The sequence below is a fragment of the Salarias fasciatus genome, chromosome 2, assembly GCF_902148845.1.
Source record: "Salarias fasciatus chromosome 2, fSalaFa1.1, whole genome shotgun sequence".
In the NCBI taxonomy this organism is placed as follows: domain Eukaryota; kingdom Metazoa; phylum Chordata; class Actinopteri; order Blenniiformes; family Blenniidae; genus Salarias; species Salarias fasciatus.
This window is the reverse complement of record NC_043746.1, coordinates 9796480-9816500: the sequence shown is the minus strand read 5'-3', so window position 1 is coordinate 9816500 and position 20021 is coordinate 9796480. Positions and strand designations below refer to the sequence as shown.

Below are 20021 nucleotides of genomic sequence, written 5' to 3'. Positions count from 1 at the left end.
CTTTTCCCTTCACTGTGTTGTGAGTGATCTGGCGGACTGGACAGCCTTTCAGCCTCGGGAACAAAGAACTGTTCTGCTTCGCCTGTGTGCGCGCACCACTTGATGTTTTCGGTATGCAGAGTGCATGTGCGCCTTTTTATGCGTGTGTGTGTGGGAGGGTGTTTCCATAAGGATTTGCATGCATGCATCTCTGGTGTGTGTGTGTGTGTGTGTGTGTATGTTCTCAGTTTGCGGATTATTCCGGCTCCTGTTGCTTCTGTTGCTTACCATTTATTTCAACTTTGCTCTATTGCCTGTTGTTTGTCTATTCTTTCTTCCTCCAGAAAAGATAATCAAAAACCCAACAGCCCATGCAGGGAGAGCAAGAAAGCATTTTTATTTTTTTCATGTGTTGGTTTCTTCCCCCCCCCCATGCCCGCTGAGAGCGTTGCCGAGCAATTGTTGTCTGGTTCAGCGAGGGAGCATGGGATTTGGTATGAGACACCTTTACTCGTGTGCCACCTCAGAGCGATTTCCACGGGGTGTAAACGTTGGCGATGACGCAAGGCGCCGGCCATTAAGCGACAACAAACCTAAATCTATTGCATAATCCAGTAATTTGCAAGCCCCTGTTTCTTTGTACAGTGTTACCAGCGATTCGTTTGCCAGACGTCTCTCATCATTCCAGCGTGAATCATCCCGGAGTTGTCTTTCTCGCAGCCAGTTTTGTCTCTCCTCATTGACTCACTAAAGAATGCGATAAGGGGAGCAAAAGCTGAAATTAACATAATTTATTGGGGGGAAATTGCCTTCTGGTCAAAGGAATTTAAAACCACTTCATTTTTGTCCCATAGCTAATGCATGGCAAATGATGGCCATGTATTTGCCGGGATATGGTCTTTTACGAGGAAGTGATAATTTACAGCCAGAAAGAGTTTTTGTTCCCTCCAGTCATGGGAGATGAATTCAAATGACAGAGACGACGGGAGGGCTGGAACAGTGGTGGAGGGAATTTTTATTTAACATTATTTATTTTCTCCACTGCTGATATTCCGCAAAGTAAATTAGCATGATGTACAAATGCAAAACATATCATGCAAAGAGGCAATTACATTGAAAAAAGAATGGTTTGGAAATTAAAATGATTTAGCTCCTCAGGAAGACACGTGTTTGTTTTGATTTTCATGCGAAATTACTGCTCTGGACGACGTAACCGTGACAGAAACACTTAAATGCAGGAGACGTTTCATCAAACATTTTTATTTTCGTTGGCTTTTTTCGTTAAAAAAAAAAAAAACAGACGACTTGAGTGAGCCACTTTCTGTGTGTCCTGAAGAGTAATTTCTTCAGTTTTAGCCGGCGTGATTAATGAAGGCCGAGATAATAGTTCAGAATAAATGAATAAAAGGTAAACAGTGCATGTCAACACACGTCAGCTTTAAATAGTGGCGGAGCATGCTCCATTTGGTGACAAATGCCCAGGCACCTTATCTCTCAGAAGGCTACGTCCCTGCACTTATCATTTGCAAATGGCTATCTTGAGGAGGAAAGGAAGGACGCGGGCGACGGCGAGGACACACGGAGGATGGACCTTGCAGGAGGGAGGAGTTAGGTGTTATTTTCTGCAGTCTGTGCAGAGGCCCAGCGAAAGCACTACGTCTCTGTCAAACTCTGCCCTTTTGTTTCAATTACCCCATTTCTATGATTCAGGTCTATGTGAGAGCGCTTAGGGGTTGAAGTTGTGCGGGATCCCTCTTGAAATGCTCCATCCGTGCTTTTCTATCTCTGCAGCGTAGGGCTGACCTTTCACCTGGGATGTGGGATGAGATTAGCCCGTGTCTCAATGGAAACCCAGATGATAATTCATGGAAGGTCACAGTATCTGACAGTGTATCAGCAGCGGGGAAAGTGCCCTCAATCTCCGGCTGCTGTGTTTCATTTTGCTCCCAACCATCCTGCACCAGCCAGCGGCCACCAATGAGGAGTTGGGACGAGGTTGTTGAGCCGAGTCGTGAGTGTTTCCCCGGAGGGTCTGATCGAATGCGCTCTGCCTCGGGTCTTCTCGTTCTGTCTCACTCATACAAACACACACACACACACACACACACACACACATGCGCGCACACACACACACACACACACAGTGAGATGGAGAGAAACAACATGGAAAGATGACCTTCAACTTTGGATGCCTCTGCGCGCTCTTCCTATGAAAAAAAAAATACTTGGTACATGTGAAGGTTGAGTTTCATATTCTGGAAATCAATCACAGTACAAGATCATAATGCTGTCAAAAGGTATTGTGCTGTAGTTTCCTTGTTTGGAGCGTATTGACCATGACTGTGTCCACTATTATTAGCCAGCTGTTACCAGATGTGGTAGCCGGTGTTCCTCTGTGCTTTTGAATCCGTGCTGCTGAAGTGGCACACTCAGTCCACACCGAGCCTGACTTTCATTCAGATGTCTGTCTTTCTGGGCGAGATGAAAGGAAGAGCAATCTGGCAAACAGTTTTCACCACGCTGACCGGCGGGAGGAATCCACCGGGCAAAGGAAGTGTTCATGTCGCCTCAGCGTCCGGAAATCGTATGATTGTTATGTATTAACAGTAACACCAGGAGCGTGATCAGTCGCTACAGATGCCTTGAGGAGACTCGTTTCATGCCAATAACAGTAGATTTGTGTGATTGTAAACAGCTGCTTGTGGAGACGATGCTTCGCTGCAGCCACCAGAGGGTAAATGAATACACGCAGTGCTAAGGTGACTTTAATGTTGCAGGGTTTTTTATTTTATTTTTCTTTTTTGGTGTGGGTGAGTGAGTGATGTGTGTCAGAAAGGCGTCTGAAACGCCTCCAGTGGGCGCCGGCCTGCCGATGCAATATCGCGTGGCCGAGCTCCCCTCTGTTTGTTTTTACTATACATGATGTACTGTCTGTCTGCTCATATTGCACACTGAGAGCAGCGGCGTGCGAGGAGATGTTTCAGGTCCTTCGTCTTCCCCACGTGATCAATACTCTTCTCCAAATGGTTAATTGGCCATCAGTCACTGTCAGAGGAAGTGCTTAGAAACCCGGAGGTGTCTCGGTGCAGCTCATAATAAGCGGCGGTCCGGTCCTCTGGGCCCTCTCTTGGCCTTTTCTCCAGGCCAGGTGGTGGCTGGAAAGGCCGATCTGAATGCAATATGGAGAGCCATAGATTAATAGTTCCTTAGTAAGGCCACCAGGGAGCGATGTGAAAGCTACTTCCACTTCATCACACAGCGGACCGGATGGAAAGACTGAGCGTGTGTGCTGCGGTGGGAAATTAACTTTTAGAGAGTGCGAAGATAATTTGCATTTGAAATGTTGTCTCAGTTAAATGGTAATATTTTGCTATTGAAGCCCTTTTGTGTGTCTGCAGCAGGTACAGATACATCCAAAACAGATGTATCCAACAACAATCGACATTTCTCCTTACAGAGGACCTTTTTGTTTTATTGAGGTTGATAAACAACAGGAATTAATCCGTGTGCATATGTTTGCACAACTTTCTGAGAAGTTAACTTGCAGCGGGCTCCTGAGTCGGGTTAACAATTCTCATCAGTCGATAAATCCTGTTGACATTTCCAGAACTCGATAAACTGTCAGACTTCTCAAACCGCCTTCAACCAGCCACTGTCTCTTCTCTGCTACCGGCTGAGAAGTTGAAAATAAAGCTGAGTGAATCCTACAAAGCAGAGCAAAGTTAGAAAATAGATGTTTTAGAGGGGTGATGAACAAGACAAGCTCTTGGAGAACAAGGGAGGTCTCAGGGGAACGCGCACACGCGTTGGGAAGGAAAACAAAGCGCCAACAAAACCCCCATAAGACTGAAAAGGAGCTGCAGGAAGGTTTCGCCGGCGCTGGAGTGGTGGTGCACGGCGCCTGTGTGCAGCTACACAAACAGGCTCCACCACCGAGAGCCATCAGGGCAGAGCCGTACTTCAAACCTCATTACAAAAAAAAAGCACTTTCGTAAGTATGCAAAGCGACATCTGAGTCAACTGAAGTTGTTATGGGAGGAACGTGTCGGGACTAGAGGAAAAATGAAATCCAGCTCTTTGGCCACAATCGCAGTATGTTGGATGAAGAAGGCCTGATCAGAAACTAATCTCAGGCTGGAGACTTGGTTGGATAGATGAGACAAGTTTATCAAAATCTTGTGTGGTTTGTTCGATTTTTCTTTACAAATTTTGATGAATATGTGCAAAATTAGAACTGACGAGCTTAAAAGTTGGTAGGAAATTAAGTTCCCATGTGTTTGATTATTAGTTTCGTTGTTAAAGCAGCTAAATAAACCATGTAGACTGATTACCTTTATGCATGTTTGAAAAAACACTGAATGTCAAAAAAGGAATGTTTTCTCGGACATAAAAACGATCACAGAATTGATGAAATTTTTCAGTTTGATGATCACTAAAGCACCTCGGTATGGAGAGCGAGATACTGCACATGTGTCAAACAACTACAGCTGCACACGAATCGCTTTCCATGCTTTTGATCGCTTTGTCAAAAGTCACAGATGTTCATTTCGGTCAAATCTGGATTTCTTAGGAGATTTTTATTCCAACTGAGGTGTCTCTTATGAAACACTTTTGCTCCATTTGAAATTAATGCATTTCACTTGTTTTCATTTTAAAGTGGCTTAAATCCAAATTTCAGGGTCTGTTATATTGACAGGCACTGTGGTTTTTTGGGGCTGTTAAAAATACACAGTCGATATGTGTGTGCGTGTGTGTGTGTGTGTGTTATGCAGACATTACATGGGTAGAGAATTAAATGGATTTCACTAATCTTGGCAAATAATGGATGCAAATGTCATTCAGTCAATCAACAAACAGACACTGGGAAGAATAGAGATTAAACTGAAGCTACAGCTATAAATCCTCCGATAAACTACTTAAAAGACACACAAGCTTAAGCTTTCTGATCGACTATCATAGTCCTCGAACCTCAAACACACTGAGGTTAAAGTAAAGGTGCAGATCAGAAAAATCCGTCCAAAAAAATGAAATTCAATCAGCTAATTTAAAATCTACTAACTAAAAACTTGCTAATTTTTTTTTTTTTTTTTTTGAATTTCCACTGTGATAATTTTAGACTCCAATTACGAAATCAAAGTATTTTGGAATTGGATTTTTTTAAAACAATGTGAGATACTGTTTTTTAAAGCTAGGGTAGGCGATGTTGTCCAAAAGCACTTTTTGTCATACTGAGTGAAATGCTCCTTGCCCCCTGGGAGAAGTCAAGGGAAGCTCCTCCAATGGGGTGGGAGCTGGGCGGAGCTAGACAGAGCCTTGGGGAGATGCAACATTCGTGCTACATGCTAGTTTTCCAAGATCGCCGACCCCAGCTTTAAGTGTCATTTTATGCTAAAAAATAAATGAAACAAACCTTGTGTTTCAGCTTTTGTAATGATTGTAATACATATGATACAGTTTCATTGTTTGAATTGTATTTCAGAAAAAAATAACTTTTTTCAATTTTTTGAAGGTAGACCGCTAATGTAAAGCGTGCTGCTTTTTTTTTTTTTTTTAACTTTTACACAGTTTGCTTCCATTGAAATTCAGTCTTCATTAATGTCTAAAATAACACCCTATTGGATTTCTTCAAATCTTTGCTTTTATTTGTTTGTATATATATATATATATATATATATATATATATATATATATATATATATATATATATATATATTTATACAGTATATCTCAAATATTCCTTCTCATATCGACTAGACTTGACACCTAGACCTTTTCAAAATGCTGGAATTGGCTTGTTTTCACTACCTTTCCCTAAACGTGTGAGATAATGACACTTAAGTCTGCCGCACGCCTCCAGCCAATTCTATGGCTCATTGTTATGCTTCCCTCCATTTAGCGTCGCATGTAAAAAAGACATAATTAGAAATCACCTAAGGCTACTCAGACAGCCTCGCTGCCGGTTGATTGGCAAGGGTATCTGAGGGAGGTCTGGCTCTGCCGGAGCCCGAATTTGTCATCTTGAAGTGATTTTGTTGACAAGACAGGAGGCACCGTGACCTTTCCTAATTATGTGTATGTGTCCAGGCGCCGGTGCCTTAGGCAAGCAATTCAACTGAGTCAACAGAGCGCCGACGTTAGGAGCACATTCCAGCCCAGGCAGCATGTTGGATAATGTAAGCTTAGCCTATGCTGGGTTTAGCAGTAAGCTTGTTAATAATTCATTATTGATCCATCATTACTAATGCCATTTGTGTCACCCTTTGCCCCGTTTCATTGCTTCTGGACACATAAGAGAAACAAACACGGGGCTCCGGTCAGGCTCGTTTGCTTTGTGTGGCCTGCTTTTATGTGCGTACTGGAGAGTTCCTGTCTGAAAATGATTCTGATGTTCCACCGTGCAAGTTGATTCCCACATTACATGAACCATTTATTATCCACCCTCAATGTGTAGCGGTGAGGGAACAGCCGCTGTGATCTATGTAGGTCCCTCTGTTATTGTTTTTTGCCCAAACAAACCATTTCGCGATGTGAAATGAGGTCTGAACATTACGCATTCAAAGCTTAAAGATAAGCAGCAGATTTTCTTGGCAAGGCCATCAGGAACACTAGGCTCACGGAAAACACATTCAGGTCCTTACTCCAACAGAATTAATCATGACAACACCGCCACCATTGAGGCGAGATGAGTCCCTTTTTACAGCACGCCTTGCTCTTGATTATGGCTTCTACGGATTTCGATGCCCACTGAAAATGCATTCGTGGTGCGTTTTCAGCCAGTTTTTCATACCTGGAGTTTTCTTGTCGCCGGTACTTAAGTTTGAAGCGACGAATACAGAGCAGATGTGCTCTGGCATTGTTTTTGTTAATTACACACTGATTTAAGTCTTGTGCGAATTAGTACTGAAGGTTCAGTGATTTTAGACAAATCAACTCTTATGATGCAAAGTAATCAGCTCCAGGAGGATTGACACTGAATCAGTCTTGAAGAGCCTTGGGAATTTGCGTGTTGGCCAGCGGAGATAATTTATTCAGGTTTATAGCCAGAGCTGATGAATTGCTGTTATCATTCTATGTAGTGACTAATATCTTCGTTCCATTTTACAGACAAACAAACACATGCCTGCAAGTCACTGCATGTTAAAAGTAGAGACACAAATCACCGCTTGCATAAGAACATAATGCAATATTATCCAAATGTCATTTGCTTTGCAAGTGGTTAATGTGAGCAGAGCCAGATAGTCTCTGTTAGACCTATAGTGCTATCAAAATATCACACTGCATGCAGAGGACCCAATGATGATTTTTCAGTCTAATCAAAAACCTTTTAGAGCAGCTTTTTCTGTGAAAATCTGCAGCGATCTCGATTATCACGTGAAGTTTTTACCCCGCTTACGGCCCTCGGTCGGCTGTTTGCTCCGTTATTGGACTACTCTGAGAACTATTTACTGTATCATTAGATGCCCATATTGGATTTACTCAGTTACATGTTGGCAGGCAACTACAACCAATATGTCCCATTTTCTTGGAAGGAACATCTCAGTATAATCCAGCTGGTTAAAAAAAAAAAGGGTTAGAGGTAAATGTTTGACCAAGCTGTTAAATTCGGAGTTGTGCTGAAGTGAAGTATTGCTCTGTGAATTACGTGCATGTTGCTTTTGTTCCACTGGCTGCCTTTTAATATTCTTATAATAACTGAGTGCGGCATGATGAAAAACTGAGAACAGTGAAGCTTTGCATGCAAAAAAACAGCAGTGATGCACACATAACCAACCGAACACACACTCACAATATGTCTTTACAAAGATTACACAGTATATTTATACAGATAGGTGGATTTTTTTTTTTCTTTTAAATGGAAAGCCTGTACTAATTGTCCTCTTAATGGCGTTTCAGGGATTTTACTGCTGTATTCAACATATGAGGATGCTCTGTTGTTTGGTGTTGTGAGTCTTAAATTCATTTCTGGTGCACTGGATGTGCTAATGAGCAAAATAATCAGATCAAGTAGTTCAAAGACCATTTAGAAAAAAAAAAATCTGCTAACTTAAATATTTAGTTCATGTGTCACTTTCTTCACATTCGAGTTAATTAAACACATTGTTATGGTCTGGGTTGCAGATTAAGTGAGCAACACTTAAAAGTTTAATTTCACAGTAATTATTTCCATTGTTGGTTCGATATTTGGTGCGTTTGGAAGAGTGGAGGACGCTATTTGAAGCAGCGATGGGTTTATGTGTGCTCAACAGGAAAATACATGCATATAGTCTTAAATTCCTATTAAATATGATCAATAAGAACCTTATATCAGAGAAGATCAGGATTATTCTCGATTGAACCTGGATGGTTTTCAAAATGTAAAAGATATATAGTAGTAGCTGAAAAGGAGGAGAACACGTCTAATGAGATTTTAAACGTTGAGACCACAGAAAGTTAGGCTCAAATCCAGGAGAAAACAGTCTACACACTTTATCACACCTCATTTATTTTTGATTAAACAGCTTCAGGCTTGTATACAGTGAGTCGACAGACCTCTCGCACACAGGTTACGGGTTAAGTCTACTGTGCGCGGTGAATTCTCTACAAATGTATCGACGTTTCACAAAGTTTTTGAGTGGGCGGACTGCACAAGTTGTTTCAGCCTCCTCTGTCAATAAGACGGCGTGATGTCAGTATCTGTTCGCTCCACGCCAGCCTCGCAGACGCTCCTTTGACATAATTGGACATTGAATAATGTGCATTTTCTGGTTTGCTGTTTATAGAGTTGAAAGTGCTTTTACAGATTATTGATTGTAATTTTGGCGTCGTTTCTTTGGGGAGTTGGCACAGTTCGACGCATTTACAGAAAAAACAACAATGCTCACTTCAATTTGCCCATTTAATTAATTTGTCTGACATGCAGTCGGGCCGGGCGGACATCTGGTGACCAATAAACAAGAATATAGGGAGTTATTTGCTCGATGTGGCCGTCATTTAATGAATGTGAGTCGGTGTCCAATTTCCAGCGGTGATTGAATGTAACGCTGGCCTCCGACCAAGCTCACTTCATACGATCTTGTTAACAGCTCCTCTAACGACCCCATCCATCCTTTATTTCTGAGTCGCAGGAGCAAATTCTTACCTCCAATTCAGAACATCTCATCACTCATGCTGAGGACGTGGAGAAGTGTTATTCATCTCAGTTATTCCACACCTGACAATCTCATTGGAGGGAAAAAAGAAAAAGAAAAAGAAAAAGTCAGCTGGGACGTAGCTGGTTTGCATAGAAGAAAAAAAAAAACATTAGTGAGACTGAGGGGCTCGTGTTTGATCTCATATCTCTGATCATGTTTGGACTTCATGTTTGCAGACGTGTACATGTACACAGCGCCGCGCAAAGGTTTGGGAGGGACTGATAACAAGCCTCTCATTGGAAGGATGTGATTGGATTATAGAAATGTGAAGAAACCCGACATATTAGCCTTCAATCAACATTCTTCATCAACACACAGGAGCATCAGTGTCGTGTGGAGGAAATAACACACACAACAGCTTGGCACCTGGTCTCGCTGGACTCCAGCCTGGAAGTGACGATCCGGCCTTCGCAGACGCCCGGCCTCAACGTCGCCGGGTCTGTCTGGGATTACGTGAGCAGAACAGAGGATACGAGTCGGCTCACATTCGCAGACGACGTGTGACTCGTTCTCGGGGATGTTGGGAACGACTTTCCTGCGTCGCACTTCAAAGGTCATGAGATGAACAGATGCTGTGTGGAAGGCAGGGGAGGCTCACCACACCCAGACTAACAGCTCTGTTTAAAAGAAATTCCAGCTTTGAAGAGTTTTTTTGCATACGTTGACTTTTTCCACAGAAAATGTTGAACTCACCTGAGCTGTTGGCATTGTTCTGAGGCATGAAAGCTTTTTTTTAGGATCTTTCTTTTTTAAATCATTTAATGTTTTAAATGAAACTTTGCTGAATGTCGTCAGCAGAGTGCAGCTTTTAGCGCTGAGCTCTGCTCCTCTGCAGCTGATTTGATCGGGTCAGTTGTGTGAAGTCTTTGCTTGTCTAAATCACATCACATAAAAGAGCTGTCAGTGTGCCGCTCGTTTTCACATTGACACATCATATACTGTACATACTCCACACACAAGTCTGTGTTGCTTGTTAATGTCTACAGTGAAGGCATTATGACTCCGATGGTTTGGCGCTTCGATTTCAGAGTTTCAATTTCAAAAGTCTTCCATTGTGCTGTAATCAAACAGCAGAATATCAGAATCACACAGGGCAGGCCAGTATTACCGAAGTCCTTCATCTCCACCAGAGGATTGCTCTCAGACTCACTTATATTTCTTAGACCTAAACAAACACCAGATGTTGACTCTTGTGTGTTTTTTCAAATTGCTCAAACAATGTGTTTAGTTTTACTTGTTTATTGTCTTGTCTGATATTCTGTTTAATTTGTTTATTGACAGTCAATTTAATTATTTATTTATTTTCCACAAATGACCACTGGACAAAAATGTAACTCCTATAGACACGTTGATCCAGAGGGCTCCACTGCGGTGAACCGGCGTGTCGCTGCTGGGGTAAAGAGGGAGAACCAGGTGCTTTAATCTCTATCGGACATGACAACTCCATGAAGGCACATTAATCCAGCGTGAAGCATCTCTCCGTGGAGGTAGTCCGTCTCAGCTGGGCAGCGCCCGTTGACTTTGTCATTACCCTCTTGTTCCTCTGTTTAGTGTTTAATGAGGAAACGGATAAACTACAGTGCGAAGGGGGAGAAAGATTTAAAGACTGAGCGAAGAAATTGAAGTGAAGGAGAAAGCCCTTCCCTTCCCTCCATGCTGAGTTTGTTAAATTTACCAGCAGAGCCTCTGCTTTGCTTTACCTTCTTGTTTTTTTTTTTTTTTTGCATATCAACACGTTTACAGGCACAACAATAACCTCCACTCTCACATGCAATTACACAGATAAGAGCAGAGCAATTCAAACTGTTACATAAACTCTGCTTCCTGTGCACATTTCCATAACTGAAGAAACGCTTGCTGTTAGTGTGACGTACGCGTACGACTAATCTATATCCTTTATGTTCCTCTCGTATAGTAAGAGTGCGCAGTATATCGTGCTTGTTTCTCACTTAAAAAAGGCGCCGCGTTAGACTGCACTGTCTGCCACCGTGTTTCCGTTCCTATTGTAGCTGCTGAGCCGTGGCGGAGATCTGAAGTGTTCTCGTGATTCATCATATTTTCTATCTTTCGCCAGACTCCAGACCACGTCCCTGAATCACCCCCGTAATGTGTGCTGGTAGTGCCACTCAATTCGAGCGCTGCGGGATTGGACAGCCCATACTTAGCTAAATAAAATCATATCTCTGCTTTTTTTAAATTATCTGACTGAAGTTGGACAGATTGGTTTCAGGCTGAGTCATCACAAAGCCAAATGCAATTTGGCTTATTTTCTAATTTCTTGCTCTGCAACATACACTGCATATGGCTCGGCTCTGCCATTTCCACTAACATAATGATTAAATAAGAACTTCTCCGGCCGAGTAAAATTGTTGTTGGAAATGTCATTGTTAAACTTTCCTCCTCATTCTTATTTATTTATTTAGCCTCAGAAATGTTACTGTTAATTCCTAAGCTTTTACACGGAAGAGCAGACTAATCATTTTAAGAAGATCATTTGCGACTATAAAAAAAAGTCCTTTATCTTTGTGCACTCTGCTCCAGAAGTCTTGGAGTCCCCGTCCAGATTTGTAAGGGAGGATTTGTCCCAGTCATGTTCAAAGGATCAAGATGAAATTGTGAAACAAACCCATTCCATGTTTAAAAAGGGACTTCTACACTTGGATAACAACCCTAAGATCCCAGAAAGACCTTTTTCTCTAAGAGCAGCCTTAAGCATCTCATCTGGTCTCACCTCTCAGATCTCAGTTTTATCAATCGACTCTCATCACTCTTTGAAGCAGGGTCTCAAACATATAGATCTGAGAAAACGTCCTCCATTATCTTTTTAAAACTTTCCAACAAGCAAAAACAGATTTCTGTAGCATCAAGCCATGCATCACACTTCGCCTTATATGCATTAATCCACTTTTTTCCCCAAATGAAACAAAAGCATTATTTGTGCCTGAGCTTTTCAACAGGCTGCCATCTTGTGCCGTCTGGAAAGAGCCGCTGTCTAAAGCAAACACGAGGGCCTGGGGTCCCAGAAGGATGACCCAGCCGAGTCAACCCATTAACTGCCTATAGAGCCGTTTATGCCGCTGTCTCCACACGACACCGTCCTCAAACCAGCGCAGCGTTTGTTTTGGCTCTGCTTAATAACCGGAGAGGAGTCTAGACCAGCCTCGTCGTATTCAGTAGGCTGAAATTGAATTTGCTCACATAACTTAATATCGGTGATGGAAGTAGTTGGAGGAAAAGTTGAGGACTCTGCAGCGGTGGCTAATTTATTGTGTGAAAATGTATTAGGTATAGTCTACAGTAATGCCGGCAAATGACAGCATAAGCATTTCACTGGGAAGATATAATTTGACAAGTCTGCAGCATTCCTTTTTGGAGCACTGAGGCATGATACTTTCTTCCTCTGAATTCTTCAATCCCGTCTCAACATACGATGCCCAACTGTACAAATTATTTGAATTGCCAGAAGGTGTTTGATTTATGCTGAGTCTGAGTTATCAGCCCCAAACAGGCCATGTAGCTTCTCTCTTATCATCCCGCACAGCCGCTTGCAGAATTTCTGCATGTTTTTGAGCTGAGCCCTAAATGTGATGACAATAGTCATGAACAGAACACAAAGACAAAAACTGCCACTTGCAGCAAAACGAGAACCCCCCCCCCCCTCCCTTCCTCCCCTCCTTTTCTCGCCTAATATTTTTTGTCGGATTCTCCTACAATGTGTTTGACAAGAAGGGCTGGCAGCGGCAGCGCTCGGGCTGTCGCAGGCGCTGCCCACCCCGACCCCTGTCACACAATTAGCTTTCCGCCTCTCAGATAGCTAGAACAAAGGTGAACGCGGGGAGAGGAGGCCGCGCGCAGGCAGAGTGGAGGGGTGTGTGTGACACTCCGATGACTCCGGGCCACTTTCTTGACCAGAGGAGTCGTTGGCTGTCACGAAGCATCACTGTCTTCCGCCCCACTAATGGCATCTCCAGATTGTGCTATGAGGAACAAAGGCTGGTTGTATGAGATACTGAGGGAAAAAATAGAGCGACCCCATTAGGGCTCCGGGCTGTGGTTAGTGACAGCGGCTGCAGACCCAGAGACGTGTCGTGACAGATATGAACCAAGGAACAATTATTGGGCGATGCGCTGGAATTAAGCTGGCAGTTGCTTCAAAATAAATAAATAAATAATCCATTGCATGAGCAGCATAACAGAACAGACGCATAGCAGAACACAGATGCACGCATGCATGTGACTGCAATCTTTTGTTTGTTTGCTTGGAAATAGTGTTAAAACTGGAGGCTTCAAGTCGGAAAAATTAGACGCTCAATTAGATGCTTAAGTATTACTCTTCCTCATTTTTGTGTTTTATTCATGAGGCTGAATTCTAAAGGTGAGCGTGTTAACACAACAAAACCTGACGCAGATAAACAACAAAATGAAATGTTATGAAGAATGACTTGTAATTTTCCCGTGGCTATGGCAATAAATAAATTCAATCGACTGTGAGGAATATTTTTTCCTCATAATGACTTGCTTCTGAATAAATTTTTATTATATGCAAATTTGCATTTTTGTGCCAGTAATCAATTTAAAACTGCAATTGTTTGTGTTGCTGCCGACAGTAATGTATGAGTTAAACAGCAGGAGGGCGTTGATTTGGTCTTGGTTAAATCCTGGTGCATGTTAAGGAGTCGGCTGGGCGACGAAATGATAAAGATATATATTGTGAAATAACAGCCGGCACGCCGCCGGCTCAGCTAACAGCCACTAATGACCCCGACACACCCAAACGGCACCAGGCAGGAAGCAACCTGCGGGACGGCGGAAAACAGACCAAATCGTTGCGCGTCCCAGACAGAACGGTCCCCTGCAGTGGGACACTGCTGGAAAAAATAGGAGAAAATGAGTGTTCCCTCAGGAGAAGGGAAGGAAGGCTGTTTATTTTTCCTTTATAACAGTTGTGTATAGTGTTATGTGTCATGTTCAGCTTCGACAGAAAATAAATATTTACTTCAAAATGTCATCTTCAAATCTCATTTAGGCAAAATGTTCCATTTAAAATAGGCAAAAATAGGGATTTGTTGATATGAAAAAAATCTATCTATCATATTAGGACTTTTCTCATATCGCCCAACCCTATTTGATAATTCCAGACTGTTTGATATAAGGTTGAGTGATGTATCAAAATTCAATTTTGAAAAATGCAATATTGTTTATATTAATGTAGCTTTTTGCATTAAAATGAGTTTTAAGAGTTGCTGCGCGTCCCTGTTTCTTACCTGCCTGCAGCCTCCCGTTCTGCAGCGACTGCACTGGAGCCCCCCCCCCCCCATGCTCGCTCCAATCACTTCGCAAGTTTACAATTCAATACAAAATAATGACAGAAAAAAACCAATGGAAAAGTTGAAGAGGAGGTATCCGACGCTTCCAGGTGGGTGCGATCTACAGATTGCACTGCACAAATACTGGATCCTTGATTAGCGCACGTACATGTCGATGGTGCAAATCACCCAAAAGCGCTTTCCACAGTAACTGATGATTTCACTCATCTGATGTTGAAAAGAAAACCCTGGTTTGGGCCGGAGGGGACTCAGACCCTCTAGGAGACAAAGAGACATTTCACTGTTATTTGCATCATTATAAAAAGTTTCAAATTGGCTTGATGGTATTTTTGATGTAATTGAACTTCTTTTGAAGATATTACATTATCATCAGTGTATTCTATTGATTTGCAGTAAAACATTTGGATGTATGGATTTTTTTGTGCATTATTGCGCTGTCATTTGACTGGTTGGGTCAAACCAGCTTCTCCCAGAACTAAAATGACTTTAACACGTCTGGCTTCAACCCCACAAACATCTGTTTTTGTTTTAATGCACGTCAGTTTTTTTTTCTCTCCCCATTTTTCTGGAGAATTCACATAATAAAAGTGCCTGTGTTGCAGTTTGTCAGTGACTTTAACCCAGAATTGTATTTGTGGTAAAACTTTACTGAGAAAAACTATACAGAGTTTAGAACATATATCGAAGTTTTTGGGGAAAAAAAAACATCAAGATGTGAATTTTGGACCTTATCGCCCAGGCCTACAGGGAGGTAAGCTAAATGTGTGTGATGGCATATTGTCCTTCAGTTTGCTCTTAGACTGTGTCTGAATATATTTGTCAACACTGCAAGTTGTTCCAAACTTGCGATTTCTAAATTTGCATCCATGAAATGTGACGTTAGCAGCTGCTTGTCATCTTGGTGCTCCCCCGTCTTTTCCTTCTCTCCTGTCCTAATATGTCCCCTTTTGTCATTGGCTGTTGGATCCAAACTTAATTGGATTAAAAAGTCAAGTTCACGGGCCAGCATTTTTTCATTACTGTTCGGTCTTGTTATTTTAAATGGCACATGCAGCCCCAAACTAACGGGAGACAAGTGACTGACAGTAATGTGCTGTTTTAGCTGTCAGTCTCTGCAGGAAGCACTCAAACTCAGCGTTTTACAGCCTTTGGTAAAGTGTCATTGCTTTTGTCCAAGGCTGACTCATAAAACACTAAATTGTGTTCTCTGGTGTAGTGCTTCTTTCAGAAATATCTTTTTGCACTTCCTTTTTTTATTTTGAGATGTGATGATATTTTTTTTTTTTTTTTTTTTTTTGCTCATTGTTAATTCAAGTCTGGGGGAATCTTGTGGTGTGCAGACTCGGAAAGCTCAATGTGCCATGTTTCTGCAAAGCATCGCAGGCGTACAGCACTTGGCATCAGCAATGTCACACTAAATCTCTGTCTCCATGACACTTGGAGTCAAAACACGAGCCTGAAAATGCGAACCCTCCCAGTGTCAAGATATACAGTTCTCCAGTCTTTTTTTTTCCAGGCCTGAGATAGTAATGATTCTGACGGATTTTGAAAAATGAAAGCTCCTTTCTCAATATTTAATGATATCTCATCAGAAACAAACTACCGGCAGATATTTACAACCAATAGATTGGACTTTTTTCGCCCTTGAAATAAATCCAGAGCAGAATGATGTCTTCTGGCCTCCTTATTTCCGAGGCCACGACGTTGATGCTGGTCCGGGTGTCTAAGTTTCCCGGTGGAAGCAGAGTCCCACAGGTTTAGCTGTAATACCTGAGTTAATTCCCCTGCATGTCGAGTTATTGCTGCCAAAGCTCCCGTGTCACTTTATCCTCAAATTCTGGCTTATTCTTTCATTTTTACTCACCGTTACTGAGCATGCTCCGCCCATTCACATAGATACAAGTATACACATTCATGACTTTGTGGCGTGTTTTTGTCCTTGATTTTCTCCACACACATGCATGATCTGTTTGATCATTTCTCATGTACCTGCATGGTGTCTGCTACCGATCTGCTCTCGAGGCTTCCCGTTTATTCAATTTCCTTGAAGTTTCAGATGCCCCCCCCATCCCTGAAAAGTTTTCATCTCCTGTATTTGCCAGTTAAGTTTCTCCTCATGATATGTTTATAGAAACACGTTTGTTCACACGGTGCCCACCCACACATTCTGTCCTTCACCAGTAACAGTTGGCAGCACAGCGGTACAAATTGAGGTTTCAGAGTTTAAAATTTCCCCCCACTTGGCACAGTGTGTAGGTTTAAATAGCAGTTGATGACAACATTTACTGTCTATTTTATGAATTTCACAGTGAAAGAACTGAAAAGGCCTTTACTGTCATGCTTCTCCAAACCTAGTTTAAATTTTGGGGAACACTGAAGAAACCTATATGGACACCCAATCCTGAGCCATACAGGAAACGTGCTCTCAATGTTCTCATCTGCTGATGAATATTGGCTCGACCAGGGTTATGGCAGTTTTAGGGGGGTTTTTTTTAGAGGAGGTTGTCTTCCCAGCCCAATACTGGTGGTTTGATCCCCCATCTTTTCCTGACCATGTGTCGAAGCGTCTCGGGGAAAAACGCTGAACCTCAAGCTGCTCCCTGTGATCTACGAGCGCTTCATTTGGCAGCCGTCATCATTGTTGTGTGTGTGCGTGCGCGTGCCTGCATGTGTTTGTGGCAGTCCATAAATAAATTCACTATTGTGATATCACTTTGACCATCACTTCATAATTTTATGCTTTTTTGCACATTTGTTTGACAATATTGTCAGGATTTCCATATGAATCATTTATTTTGCCGCTCGTCTGCTCTGTGAGGTACGGAAGAACATCGACCACAACAACCTGATAAGTCTGTTGTCCGATTGGTCTCAGATTTGAACAAATTCCCTCAAGGTGTCCTCGCGCTATCAGATATTTATGAGAATAAGGGTGATGGACAACATGAACACATCACGCCTCCGGCCACGTCTATTTCAGGAGCAGACGCACGGAAATAATTAAAGCAGCCTTTCTAACAGTGCAGTGGTTATTTAGCTGAACTTCACAACCACCCCTTCGATATAAACGCCACCTAATGATAACAGAAAGGTGCAGCCATCACTGATATGACTTCATTAAATAAACCCTTGACCCCAGAGATGCTTAGTTGATCTATTTCCTTCAAGTCCCTTTCCTTCAGCGGAGAATGGAGATCCCACACACAGATTGCAGGCCTGCTATCTCCCTATCTTTAATTTAGAAATGCAGGAGGACTGCACATGGGTATGATGGTTATCCACACACTCTGCCCGTCTTGTCTCTTCGTGCATGTTAGCTCGGCAAAAGGCTCCTCTGGGACCATATAACAGGCGCCGTTACAGTTCTCGAAAATAGTTTTGTCTTTTCTTTCCCTAATGACCATTGGCAGGGGTGATGGAGTCCAAAATTTCAAAAAAGTCCCGTCCTGATGATTCTGAGGCCGTTGAGACTGCACACTACAGGCCTAACTAACCAGAGCAATGACATGAGCAGCGCAGCTTTGATATTTTTTTTTTTTTGCTTTTTCCTCTGAGATATGCATGTTTGCATTGCAGCAGAGGGGCGAGCACACAGGGGCAGCCAGAAGCAGCTCCCCTGTAGCTGCATCTTGATCAAGGACATTTCTGCAGGGGTGTTGGTATATCAAAGCAGGGATGATCTCTCTCTCACCACAAAGCCTGGCTTGCCTGCAGAATAATGTAGGTGGATTTTGGAAGGTGAGGGTGAGCACTTCTTCAGCCTGGGTGGCTGTAAAGGTTTACTTACACGTAACTGCACTGCTGCAACAGTTTCCACATTGATTAGAAATCTCGTTCTGGTGAAACGGCGCAGATGCATGGCTAAAATTTGTCCATAGTGTGTGGTGGTTGTACTCTGCATTGTAAAGCTGGTTGACCAATTCGCTCAGTGAATGCAATAAGTCGTTAGCTTTTGATCAATGTTGATTAATGTCTTGAGAAACTCCCATTTCCCCCGCTGCAACAGGCTTTGTCTGGTGCTTAAGTTGATGCGAGGTCTGGCTGTCATTATGGCGCATTGACGATGATGTCTCCGGGGCTCTCGTCTTTGCTCTTCACATTTGCCTTCCAAACACTGAAAGGCCGAGAAAACAGTGCAATTTGTCTGAAAGGAAGCGGCTCCGATCGATAGGATTTTCATTACAGTTATGTTTTCATATTGCAGCAAGGGCAGGGTGTGGAGCTCTGATGAATGAAACATCAACGCTCACGTCCCCTCTCCCTTCCCTTCCCTCGCTCTCCCTCAGTCCTCCGGTCCGGGGGACCGTCGCCGTGCTCGCCGCCTGAGGAGTCTACGGCACTGGAAGCCGGCGCTCCTCACTCAACAGCTGCCTGGTTTGTCAGTCCAAAGAGACACCAGAAGGCATGATCTTCTGAGAGCTCCACTTTATTGAATTATCCCTTTACTAGTCCCGCTTTGAGAGGTGGAGTTAAGCAGCTTACCTGTGGCCCTGAAAAATACATGACTCATGGTCCAGAGAGGAATTAGGTTGCCCCCCTGGCAATGGCAGCATTCATATTCATTATGCTCCTGGTAAACTGCAGCTAGTGAAGGGCTGAAAGAATCTGGACACCCTTTTGTCCACTTGTGTTTGTATTCCTCTGTACTGAGGTTGTTTTTTGAGCTGAAGCCAAGCCTCTTAGTTCCAGTTAAGGGAACTATAATGCTACAGCACTTAAAATGTTTGCCTTGTGACCCATTGTTATTCAATCCGTGTGAATGAGCTGAGACTGAGCTAAAGTACAGTTTCGCTCTCATTTTAATTTGGCATTCTTTGAAAAACAACAGTTCCAAATTACACTGTGTGAACACATGAATATAATTCCACGTTGCATTCATTTCTGCTTTTGGTTTCCTGAAGCTCGTTCATGCTCCATGTTTTTGAATTTGAGACTGATTTGGACAATGGGGTGCCTGAAACGCAGTGACAACTTAATTCCATGTTTTCCATCTTAATTTGTTCTGAATTCTGTATTTTGAGGATTAGGCCTTACTCTGGAAATCCTATGAATATATAACATCTTTACAAGATCTCGTAAGTGACGTTAAATACAATATGAGATTAACGGTATTACACGAGAAACATAAATCTGATGATTCATGCTCTGCATTAAGTGAAAAACAGAACTTGGTACTCGCCTCCGTTCGACGTGGAAATATCGATCAATCACAGCGTTCTTATCCTCAGTTTAAACTGAGATTGAATCATTTCATGGCCTCACAGAAGCAATTCAAACGTACGTCTGCCGGATGACAGCGCTTTATCCGATCACGGTGCAGAACTGTTCCCTATTATGTTGTATGCTGTACACCTTGCAATCTTGCATGCATGCTTGGCTCGATGTAACATCCACCATCGGTCTGCTTTGATAAATGAGCTGCTCTTCCTCGCGAAAGATTATCCACTACGCTGCGTGGAGCCCTTAGTGGGTTTGTGGAAGAGTGGCTTCAGATTATTATGTATTCCAGTTTGAATTGCCAACAGTGCATGTTTATGTTCGCTGC

General features: G+C 42.7%; 1 protein-coding gene across 3 annotated transcripts in view; it reads left to right on the top strand.

Moving 5' to 3' along the window:
* unc5a (unc-5 netrin receptor A) overlaps positions 1 to 20021 on the top strand; it is a 144564-nt gene that overhangs the window by 2562 nt on the left and 121981 nt on the right. The gene's annotated exons all lie outside the window — the stretch shown is intronic.